This window comes from Patella vulgata, chromosome 4 (genome assembly GCF_932274485.2).
Source record: "Patella vulgata chromosome 4, xgPatVulg1.2, whole genome shotgun sequence".
In the NCBI taxonomy this organism is placed as follows: domain Eukaryota; kingdom Metazoa; phylum Mollusca; class Gastropoda; family Patellidae; genus Patella; species Patella vulgata.
The window spans coordinates 58,736,389-58,749,270 of record NC_065882.2 but is presented as its reverse complement, the minus strand read 5'-3'; positions in this window follow the sequence as shown (position 1 = coordinate 58,749,270).

Below are 12,882 nucleotides of genomic sequence, written 5' to 3'. Positions count from 1 at the left end.
CAACAAGTGACCAGAAAGAACGAGGCTAGACATATTCAACTGGAGAGCCTGCTGAATAGACTGGAATAACCAGACGCTAGAAATTGCTATAGGGATGAGACACATGGCTTATTTCGCTGGACATAACTGATTTGAAATTAGAGTCAAAACGGAAACAATTGAATGTAAATCAGTTTATATACAATCAGATTACATTATTATATGCGTTGCGACCCATTTGGGTCAATTTCTAGGTCCCAAAATATTAGCGATTTAGCTCATTTAATCACGGGTCTGTAAACAGACGAAATTCATTGTATTACGTATAGTGATCTGATACACATCCGCGTCGGAAACAAACCCTTTCGTCAAAATAACACAGACCTCAAAATGAAGGACTGTCTTACGTTGACTAACTACTTAATTGTAAGTATAATCTATAACAAACTTTTGTTGTTCTATATACTAGGGTTACTAAACACACAATTTGACCTGATATAGGTCCATATATTATTTATACCGGATATATTCATCAAAATGAATCCGCATATTTAATGAATCAGTTCTCAATGGGTGGGTTAAATTTACTTATTCAGTATTACTATCGACGACTTATACGCTTGAATACCATTGCTAGGGTGACCCACCATAAATAAATATCTCCATATATCTCCTTATATCTCGACAATTACGCCACAATATTTATATATATGCCAAGCCTCAAATCAGTTTCACACAATTATAGTCACTAAATAAACGATCATGTTGTACTTAATAAGCTATGACCATTAATCATCTATAAATAATAGACTGAAAACTGGTTCCAAGTGTCGTCCATAACATCCAGACACTTTTGAGTAAAAGATAGGTTACGTGCCCTTGTTTTGAAATTGTCTCGCTTAACCAGTCTATCGACCACTCTACGTCTGATTGACAGGTCGGGATAATCAAGACTACTTTTTTACGAAACATAACAGAAAGCTAGAACAAGAAATTGAATTTAGAAATAAGCACGTTAGGTAGCTCAACAATCGTTTTAAGAACCTTGTAAAAGTAAAATGAAACTACTGCTAGTATCATGTTCCTGTCTAATCCGAGTGATTCAGAGATATTATTTGTACTAAACCAAAAGATGCCGCTCTTAACGGTACAGTTAATGATAAAGCGATTTAAAAAATGAAACGAACGTAATTTCTAAATCTGCTGTAATAACCAAGAAGCTTAATTTCACTGCTATTCAAAATCGTCAACAATAAATTTTTTACGGCTGTAATAGTTGATAGATTTGTAGAGAATTGCACGTGCCATGGCTATTTATAGTATCATACTGTCAGAAAGTTGGTCTCGGCACGGCGAATGTGTACGCTTCAGTGGTAGTCTCGAACTATCAGCGGTGGACTTTATTTCTGTAGAGCACATGGGCCACCCTACCATTGCAGATTTACTACAATAAAACAACACGACTTTAAAGTATCTAGAATGTACGCTTGGGAACGAAATCTATATACAACGAGGATGGTGTCATTTTGATCAAGTAACTACAGGGGAGGATACAGAGGGTTTACGGGGGTGCGCCCCCTTTAATGATTGACAATTTCTGTTTTTGATATGCCTTAACTACAATAAAAACGTTTCTAGGGATTAAGAGTATTTACGATATTATTATCCGCATCAATTTTACAATGGCATATTGTTCATTTATTTATCCATATTTAGGGTTCTCGTATACGCTTACCAAACTAATCTAGGCAGTCTGAAAAGTGTTTCGTTTTTTTTTAGGGTTTATGGGATTTTAATTACTATTCAAAAACAGCTCCTGGCGTGGATTGATCATTCTGAAAAATAGAATTTAACTACTGTTTTAAGAAATTTGTTTCGCATGACTCGTTCCGTCTGGTCGTTTATACGTATAAATATACAATGTGCTTTTATATACTAACTTTGCTTGGCTTGTTCGAACACATAAATATTCAATTAACTTACGACTAGTTCTGATCTGTTAATATATAATATTGTATAAAATGTTATAAAATCTCAAAACCCTTTATTATATAAAAACGTAGAAGGTTTATATATATCAAGATTTCGGAAATAAGAATGTAACAAACTGTTTACATGTAAAATTACTTTTTGGAGTTCACTTGCCGTGGGTTTATTCCGGGAAACATCGTTAGAAAAATGTCCAAAAATATTTTGCCTCACCACGTTCGGCAACAACCTCGTTTGCATCCCCACTCCTATTAAAAAAATTCGTGTATTTATCCTAAGATTGTGTTGTTGTTGTTTATTACAGATTTAACGTCCAATACAATGAATATGATATTATGGACAGGTTGATTTAAATAAATTATTTACATTTGAAAATTGTTAAAAACACAAAATAAAAAATAAAAATTAAAGGGTCCTCCGATTCCAAAGTTTCTTAAAGCACACTTATAAATTCGCTGTCGTGAGAAGAGAGGGCGGGTCATCTTCTCCCTTTGTCATAATAAAGTTAAAACAGGAGGTCCAACTGACTGGTGTTTAGCGTCATCAGGGCGGATTGAAAAAAAAACCGTGGGGAAAACCCTAAGATTATGGCATTCGAAAATAAGAGCACAGTCTTCACCCAATGATCACGTCGTTACTCACATAATTTCAATGTATCAGTAGGTCAAATTTCGAACAATGGGCGAAAGATTGATATACCGGTAGGCTACAAACGAATTAAGGATTTTGAACATAATACGACTACACAAAAATAAATTAATGAAAACAAGATTATCATTGCTTTTGGTTGTAGGTTTCGGATGGTATTTCAAACGAGGTCTAATATCAATGACATAATATGTACGTAAATAAAATTTATTCTGATTTATATATATATACTTATATTATATATATATATATATATATATATATATATATATATATATATATATATATATATGTTCATATACCTAAATCTTAGAAATTCTTGTAAACACGTTACAGGGATACATTTAATACAAGTATTTAGGATAACCTGATATAAACAATGTAGATGTGTAGGAGCAAGGGTATAATATATTAAAACAAAGGATGATATTACACTGACTAATATATAATCAAATAATTACTTATTAATATATATTTAACTTACCAGTTATGCAGAAAGCTTGGTTCAATAAATAGAAAGTGATCAGCAGCGTTTGGGAATCCATTCTATCACAATCAACCCTAGGTCTCAAGTAAACCAGATTTTATGAAACAATTCCCACAAATCGTAAACCAGGAAGAAAGAATAGAACTAAATATATTATACTAACGATGATATTGTTATACAAGCACTATGTATATTGTACACTAGGCATCCAACTATGTATATGGGGACCAGGCAGTTAATTAACAAAGTAGCTTGTTCCGGAAAGCATGTTATATCTATATATTTATTATGTTACAAAATAAAAAAATATACATTTGTTGTATTACAGAATAAACAATTATTCATTTGTTATATTACAGGATAAAAAATATACATTTATTATTTTAATGAATAAACAGTTTGACATTTACAGAATAAACAATTAAACATTTATGATTCTAAAGCATAGCCAATTAATATTTTTATAATAATGTGCACAAAGGCGTCACCTCACGTTGCAAATATTGATGATAGAAAATGTTAAGTAATGATTAATCTATCTATTATAAGCACAGCTTTCATTACATTTGTGCATAGACGCATGAGGACAATTTCGCATTATTTTACCATTATCATTTATATGCCACATAAATCTTGTAATAATAGCTGTTAGCTGTTTTGTAGTGGTGGACAAAAAAGTACAAAATTAATTTGTTTGATTTCCATCATTTTTGAAAATTGTAATATACGGATAGAAACAAAGGTGCATAAGCACAAGTAAAATGTTAATAAAGATATCGTTGACACCTCTTTTATTCCCTTCCAATATTTACATATGCAGAGACGTGTTCCAATGTCTTATAATAAGGATCAGCTACACCACCGTGGTCATTTGAAGCTTGTTCTAATGTATCGTAAGTGTTTTCTTCCGTAACAACTGGACTGACGTAGGTATCTGGACGATTATTATATCTATAACCAGGTGTTTCTCTAGCTGGTTTAGGTGGAGGCCTTCTAAAAAGAAAGAAATATTCAAGAATTCATGACCAAACTGTCTATCACTAATTAATGGATAGAAAGTAGTACTTTGGTGCATTGATCAAATAAAAAGTTGCATAAGTTTAAAAGGAACACAATTTAAGGGAGATAAATGATTTACATATTGGAAAGATCTGTAAAGCACCACCATTACATCGTTAATACATAAGATTATTTCTAGCTTACTTGTAGTAGTAATTATAGTCAAAGTGGATCATACAATACCTTTTGATGTAATAACAGAAGCCGATAATACCAATCAGCACTGTGACTGCTATTCCAAACAAAGCTCCTATAATACCATCAACCACAGGGCTTATACTCGATCTACTCTTTTCAGGTTTATCTTAAAATTGAATTATATATAGAATAAAGTACAAATCTAAGTGATACAGGTGCAACTAATTACACATGTTAATACTTTACTACGTCATTTGGCGGCGCTTAGCAGTATCAGAGCTATAAATGAAATGGGGTTTAATAACCTACTATTCTGCACCTACTATTCTACACCGACTGGGGGGGGGGGGGGGTCACGTGGCTAAGTGGGTAAGACGACTCGCTAGCCTGGAGGTCGGGTGTTCGATCCCTGCATTGGCCGAGAAAGTTCATCCAGATTTCCCGGCGTGGTTTCCCCTTGTCAGTGATGCAGGACGGAGGGCCTGACAAGTTGTCTAGTCGTTCGGATGGGACCAAAAACCGAGGTCCCGTGTACATATTGGCATGGCAGTTGGAATTTGATATAAGAGTAGGCCGTAGCGCCGCTGCCCGGGCAAAATTTCCCTCATAGCACACTGTATGGCGTATGCCCATCTTCATTAGCCCAGTTTAGGAGCAGAACAGTAGGACGTTAAACCCTATAAATTTCATTGCACCGACTGGGCATATGCCATGCAGTGTGATATGGGAGAAATTTGACCTGGATAGTGGCACTACGGCCTACTCTTTATTTCGAATTCTAATTGTTACGGTTTTACAGTTTTTCGTGCCATCGGAATCACCAGACCCCCCCCCCCCCCCAAGAGTCCTGCACTGGGCCAACACCATGATCGAAGACGGGACCTTCAACACGGACTCGAGTATATATCTTACTGCAATATACTAACTAGTACCTTGGGAACAGTCACTTCCTGTCTTTCCGGTTTGACATCCATCCGAACAACTTCCTGTCATCTGATCACATAAGCTGATAGCAGAATCATCCGGTGTATTACAGTTAAAACTACAACTTTCATTACACGATGTTCCCCATCTTCCATTTTTACATTCAGTACAAGAGTTATTATCATCTTGTTTACAATGAATACAATTATTATTACAGTTCTTATCACAATATTGCCCACTTTTTCCTTTAATACATCCATTAATACATGTACCATTATATCTATCACATCCACCATTACATGTAATATTACAATTATTATCACATCTATCACCATATCTTCCCATAATACAACTGGTACATCTACCATTTCTATTACATGTTATATTACCTGGGATTGGTTGACATCCACTACCACATGTTGAATTACAATATGGACCTACTGTATTAGGTCTACAATCAGTACAAGTGCCGTTAGATTTATCACACCCTCTAATACAATTACTTGAACATTTAGATGCACAGTTTGTACCATACCAACCGGCTGTACAAACAGAGCAAGACCCATCTAATTTAATGCATGTGTTATATAAGCAACCTTCATTACACTGACTTTTACAGTTTTGATCGTACCAGCCTGGATAGCATGCTCTACATTGTCCTGTAGTCTGGTTACAGTTACCTAAACAGTTAGTTATATCACATGATGAATTACATCTTACATCAAACCAACCAGCCGTACAGACAGGACAAGTTGCGTCTGATTTAGAACAGTTATTATTTAAACAGCCCTCACTACAGCCCTGTTGACAGTTTTTACCGTACCATCCATTATTACAACTGTTACATTGTCCTGTAGTCTTGTTACAGTTGCCTACACAGTTTGTTATATCACATGATGAATTACATCTTACATCAAACCAACCAGACGTACAGACAGGACAAGTTCCGTCTGATTTAGAACAGGTATGATCTACACATCCAGTACTACAGTTCTGCTGACAGTCATCACCATATTTACCTTGTTGACAATTCTCACATTTATCTCCAGTAAAACCTGATTTACATGTACAGGTACCATTATCTTTATTACAGTTATTGTTTGTACAACCATTACTACATCTATATTGACATGTTGTACCATAGAAACCTGGTTTACATTCAAAACACTCTCCTGTATTTATGTTACAGTTACCTATACAGTTAGTTACTGTACATCTCTGTTGACATGTTGTACCATAATAACCCTGTATACATGTAATACAATTACCAGTTGTTGAATTACACAATCTATCTTTACAGTTAATATAACATTGATTCTCACAGTCTTCGCCATAATTACCATCTGGACAACCACCTGTTATAATACAACATAAATAAACCATGATTACATCTATATATTCAACACAAACCCACAATGACCTGTTTTACAGTACCATTCGGTTAAGCTGGATAGCAATTGTAAAGTTATCATTGCATAGAAAGATTGTGTAGGCCATCATAATTACCTACACCACGCCTGTCTGCTTCCAATTTTGGGTATTATATGACTGCAGTTCTAAGACAAATATATTTAACTTAATCTGAACTTCCAAACTACTCCCTTGGATAGCGTTCCAAAACGACGTTGATTATTTAATTTACCTTTAAATACTTGTACTTCACACAGTGTAAGAGGTTGATTTGGTCGACTTTGAATAAAAACAAATCTACCAGATAAAGATGTTGATGACGTTTGGTTACATTCTGTTATGTTATACACTGCGTGGTTTTGTTGTGAAGTATCTGTATAACATGATGTAGCTGATGTCAATCCTGCTCTATTACACGGGTCTGTATTACTCAACTTCATCGTAAATCCTCGAAGTCTTTCTTGAACTGAAATATAACATACGGTAATTAGTGTATTCAAACGCATTTACTGTTTTTGTTCTTATCTCAATCTACATTTTCTGAATGAAATTTTGTTCAAAACAATAACAAATAAAAACCTCATAATAATCTTAAATACCGACATTACTAAGCTTATTTTAGCCAAATAAAGCGTAGAAATTCGCCAACAAAGCAGCCATGTCTCGGCAGCAGCTTAACCCAAAGACAAAACAAACATGATAAATGTGACCTCTATCGTGTTCACAAGCTTGAAATAAATACTTTAACAACCATAACACCTAGCATGTAGCATCTATCTAGGGTTCGTCCACTTAAAACTCGAATGATTTACGCCTCTGTTAGGATCACGATGGTTTTGGCCAAGAAAGGGAGGATATCGATAGAATTCGTCCTCTTATGACCAATTTTGTAAGGAATCAGTTAAAAACCAATCGGGGGATAACTCTGGCATGGAAGGTCACAGACCATAATACTTCATATCCGTCCAAAACTGTAACATCTATCTCTTTCGCAAGCTATTTGTGGACAAATTTGAAATCAATTTAAACCTATAGCCTGTATCGCATTCACAAGGTTTTCGGCGAATTGAGCATGGTACGGAAAGCCACCGAGCGCTGAATATCGATAGAGTTCATCCTCTCATGGCCATACTGCTTACACTAAATTTGGAGAGAGAGAGAGAGAGAGAGAGAGAGAGAGAGAGAGAGAGAGAGAAATGGAGTGTAACGCCCACTCGACACAAACTAGGTCATTTCGGGACTAACATATGGTTTAATTTTATTTCAATAATTCGCTTGCGCGTAGGGGTTTTTAGCAGTAGGAGGAAACCGGAGGACCCGGAGAAAACCCACGAGGTTGGGCAGGCGACCCTACTCCTTGTCACGTACAATCGGGGATTCGAAACCACACCAGTTGACTCAATGACAGACTTTATGATACAGCGTGCACACGCTAACCATTCAGCCATCCAACCCCCCACTAAATTTGGAAAGGATCCGTTAAACTGCAGACTCTATCGCGTCGACACGATTTTCGGTAAAAGGGGGTAACTCCAGGATCGATCCCAAAGTCCATAGGGTTTATCTTTTCAACTGATCTCAATTTTTTCGGCCAAATTTGAAAAACATCCGTTAAAAATTACAGCCTATATCACAAGATTTTCGGCAAAATGGGCATAGCTCTGGATTGGAATATTGAAGAAAAATAATTAATGAAATACTGTAGCCTCTATTATGTTCACAAGCCAATTGTTGACGGACATTCCTAAAAACAAACCATTACGGTGACGACACAATACTTCCACAGGAAATGTGATCGTATCAAAATGAACTGGATACAAGGCGCTCTAAACCTACACTTCTTTCGCATTTTCTGAGAACATTTGGTTTGAGTACCCGAATATTTTGATTAATAGAAGGCATGGAACCCAGTACAGTATGTGATGTATGTGCATTCTTATCAATATGAATGAACAATATTCAAGATGTCCATCCAAGATCTATGTTCCTTAAATGCCAAAGTAATAAAACATATTTTTACTCCATCAAGGATGCTATATATTCAAGAATGTCGGCTCATCTTTTAGTCACGTGCAAAAGTAGAAGAACAGTAAGTTGTTAGCTGTTTACACTGAAATGGGCATCGATTTCAGAATCTGACAGAATATAACCCCGGGGTTAACAACAGCTACAATTCAGAACAACAGGATCAGTGGATTATTGCTAATAAATCGTTTATTACAACAGATATTACAAAATGGTGTATGCTAAGTACAGACGATGTAAGAATTGGATTGGTAATAAACAAACAGCCCAACAAAAAGGAATAAAACAAATAATTCAATACACCACCATGCATCAAATTATAGTCATTCTACTTACATTCATCTCTGTTATATAATTTAATGTTATTAATAATATAGACATGTTGTAGATCAACACACCACCATTCAATGGCACCGTTACCAGTATGAGTACAGGAATGATGGATAAAATCACTATCAGTATTGTTATCTATAGCATGAAATGAATCACCGTATTCTTGTGGTGAAGAACTCTGTACAGTTGGTTTGTTTATAGCCACATTCCTGAATGCTGTAATAATACAAAATATAGTCTGTAATTATAACAATTATTATATGTTATTATAAATCTTGCTTTAAAGAGACATAATACTTATAATTAGCTGTATTTGTATTTTCCCAATTAGGGATATGACCAAACGATACAAGTGGTTTCTTTATAGAAACATTTAATCTGCGTTAAACCTTTGTATTGTTCATAGTAAATGATAAAATGAATTACGGGGAGACGCGGAGGCTCAAAGGGTGAGACGTTGGTTTGCTATCCTGCAGGTTCCATGTTCGATCCCGGTGTTGGAAAGAAATTTCATCATGTTTACTGGCGTGGTTCCCAATTGTCAGTTATGCAGGTCGTTCGGGTGGGACGAACAACCGAAGTCCCGTTGGCGTGCACTTAAAAGAACCCTTGATAGTTGAAATTCGAAATAAGAGTAGTCCGTAGCGCTGCTATTGGACCAAATGTCCCTCATATCACACTGCCATACGTATCTATCGCTCGAAGACTAAATACTTCTACGCCGTAGCGTGTCACTTATGTTTTGAATGAACACACTGAATGGTGCATGACTGTCTTCATTAACCACTTTCAGTATATAGGTCACAAGAACACTCCAGGAATATCGCACATGTCTATTTATAATATGCCAAAAAAATCTATTAACATGATATGAAGATAGAATAAACCTTTACGGTGGGGGTGGGGGTCGCTTCTAAATTAATCAATGTACTTAAATTTTGCACTGGAAAAAGTCAATTGATAACTACAATTAATTCTGACCTTGCCCCCCCCCCCCCCCCAGGAAAAAAAATAGTCGGTCGCAAAATCAGTGCAGTCGGTCGCAAAATAAGAGCAGTCGCAAAATCAGTGCAGTCGGTCGCAAAATAAGAGCAGTCGGTATCAAAATAAGTGCTGACTGCACACGTCACGCTACTCACGCAAAACTTTAGTATAAAATAAATTTGTCAACTTAATGTGTTTCACTCTTATTCTGTTGTGAGTATGTAGGTCTAAGAACAAAATTTCCCCCAGGGAGAAAAATAGTCGGTTCAAAAGAGATTTGTACACAAAATGAAACGAGACTGAACTTAAAAGTTTATGTCAATTTCCAAATCTTCCCAGCAGACAAGACTGGTGACAGGGTCTAGACCATACGTTTCTACATGTACAAATTATGACATAATTTATCTCTGCGAACATTTGCATATCACCCATTTACCGCCTTGGTTCTGCGAGATTAACTTTTAAAAAAGTTAATGTGAATTTGTCAAAGCATAATTATTGGGGATTAGAATTAACAGGGGTTTGGCTGTTTTAAATCTCTCAACTCAAGATATTCGTGTTTCAAAACCCTGATCTGTATAAATAATATTATATTATGAATATATATATTGTATTGTATTAGTGCTATTAATAGTATATTATGTAAATAGTGTATATTGTTATGACATTACATGTTTATCATTGAAATCGTTTCGGTTGGTTTTGATTTTATCTGTTTGAAATATAATTTTCTGTGGATAACTGTGACCTCTCGGTTTTATTATTTCTAAAGAGAAAGAATTTTGTTCTTAAAAGACGTATTCTTAGATTTTTCTTCAATTTTGAGATTAAAATCCCTTTTTGAAAATATCACAAAAAACACCTTAAAATTTGTAAAAAAGGTATTTTTTGTGATATTTTCAATTGTTTTGTGGTTTGTTTTTTAGATTGTTTTCGAAAGTGTATAGCTTCTTCGACTGGACCAACTGAATTTGAATAAAACTAATAGGCCATGGTGATACTCCACCCTGGCAAAGTAAACTAAGCCATTACTTTTACCGTTTATGGTTATCTTATATATTAACCTCGCAATCTTTATTATTTATGTTGATAAAAGGTTAAAAATCAAAAAAGCGTAAGAATTGAAATTTTTAAAATCTGTTTAGTTTGAACATAATGGCAAAAGGAATGGAATCTTTTTAACGTCTCAACACGATACTTCGGTTATCTTCTGACCCCTTAAAATGGTAATTAAATTCTATTTATTGATATGGTGAGGGGGGGGGGGGGCGGAAAGCGGCATTTCTCCCAATTCCCCTTCCAATTCAAACTGTCATGCTTTATTAAAGCCGATGTAAACTTGACGACTATTTTTGTAAGTTATTTGTTAGTATGGATTCAAACCTGCAACAACCCTAGCCCACAGCCTTATATGCTCGTCCCCAACGTTCTCCAGTCAGAATGTCAATGGTAGACCCAATTTCAGATCTGAACATTGTAATTATCTTCTATGACTCATCTATGCGTCTGCAATGCATGCGATTTAACTTGCAGGACACCAACTGAATTCAAACTGTTGGTGGATCTTTTAGGTGCACGGTGTACACAACACACTTCCTTGCAAGATCCGTGCATTACTCTTGATTTAACAGTAATAAAAATCCCAAGTATTCTCTTAAAACGCTTGGTGTAATCATCTTACCTTCGAGGTCATTGGTTACTGGGTCACGATTCTATGGAATACAATTACTGCTTATTGCTGAGCGACGATTCGACTTTTGGCTTATCAAGACCAGGTTGAAAGGTCAATCAGTAAATAATAAGCAGTAGTTGTTGTATTCCATCTATGTGACCTGTATATTAATTGGTCTAGACGGTGTTTAGGGCGGGAAGGCTTCTAGTTTGAAGGCACTAAATCGCTAATATTTGCGACCTAGAAATTGACACAAATGGGTCGTAACGCATATAATAATTTAATATGAATGTATTTCTTACAGACCCTCAAAAATCTGTAGCATTCTATAGAATTTCAATCAGATTAAAACACGGATCCTATTTCGTTTCGTTTTTTTTTTTTTTATATATAGTTCAAAATTTCGTTTTACTTATCTTTACTACACTGTAAGCTCTGGAAGAGTTGTTATATTACCGGCGTTTTGGTTGAAGTGAGGGATAGGTCAATGAAACGGTCTGCGCGACTTCATGGCGTGCCATGCACGGAACTGTGGGTAAACCACTAGAAACATCAATTAACGCTGATTGATTAATCAATGTCTGACGTCATATGGTCAAAAGCCGCTCGTATGACCCCTGACACGACCTTCGAGTACAGCTTGTCAGATAATCAGATTGATAGAATTTCATCCTGGTTTGTTCGCTTTACCCGTTTGTCCTAAAAATTGATGAAACGTAATGATCACACAATGCAAAAAGTCATGAGATTTCGTGCTTTTTTTTGCCCATCTGCCCGAAAAAACCCGATTGCCTGAATCTTTGCGAAATTATCAAAATATCAACGTGACAGAGAAGGGTCTGACTAACAACTCTACGTTCGTGCGATATATTAGGCCTATATACGTGCATTGTCGGACTGAGCATACACCTGTGTCTTCGGACCAACTGGTGCCCTTGATCCAATTTTCCATGGCGCTGAAAACCCCGTGACATGGCGAGTTTGATTCATCTGTTCATAGATTATTTTTCTACTCGGATTTAGGCCATTAATCCAATTATAGTTTTCAGTGGATGCGAAGATGAATTTTTTTTAGCTTGAAAACGTGGGCTACATGTCAAATTTTTACTTTCGGATTGGGGTCGATGTAGGGCCGGTGTGGCAGTTTCAGATGGTTCCTGGTGTGTGATTACCGTTTGGCGCATGCGCAGTTGTAGGAGTCAACTCACACCGTTACAGTCGCGGTGTGCACTGA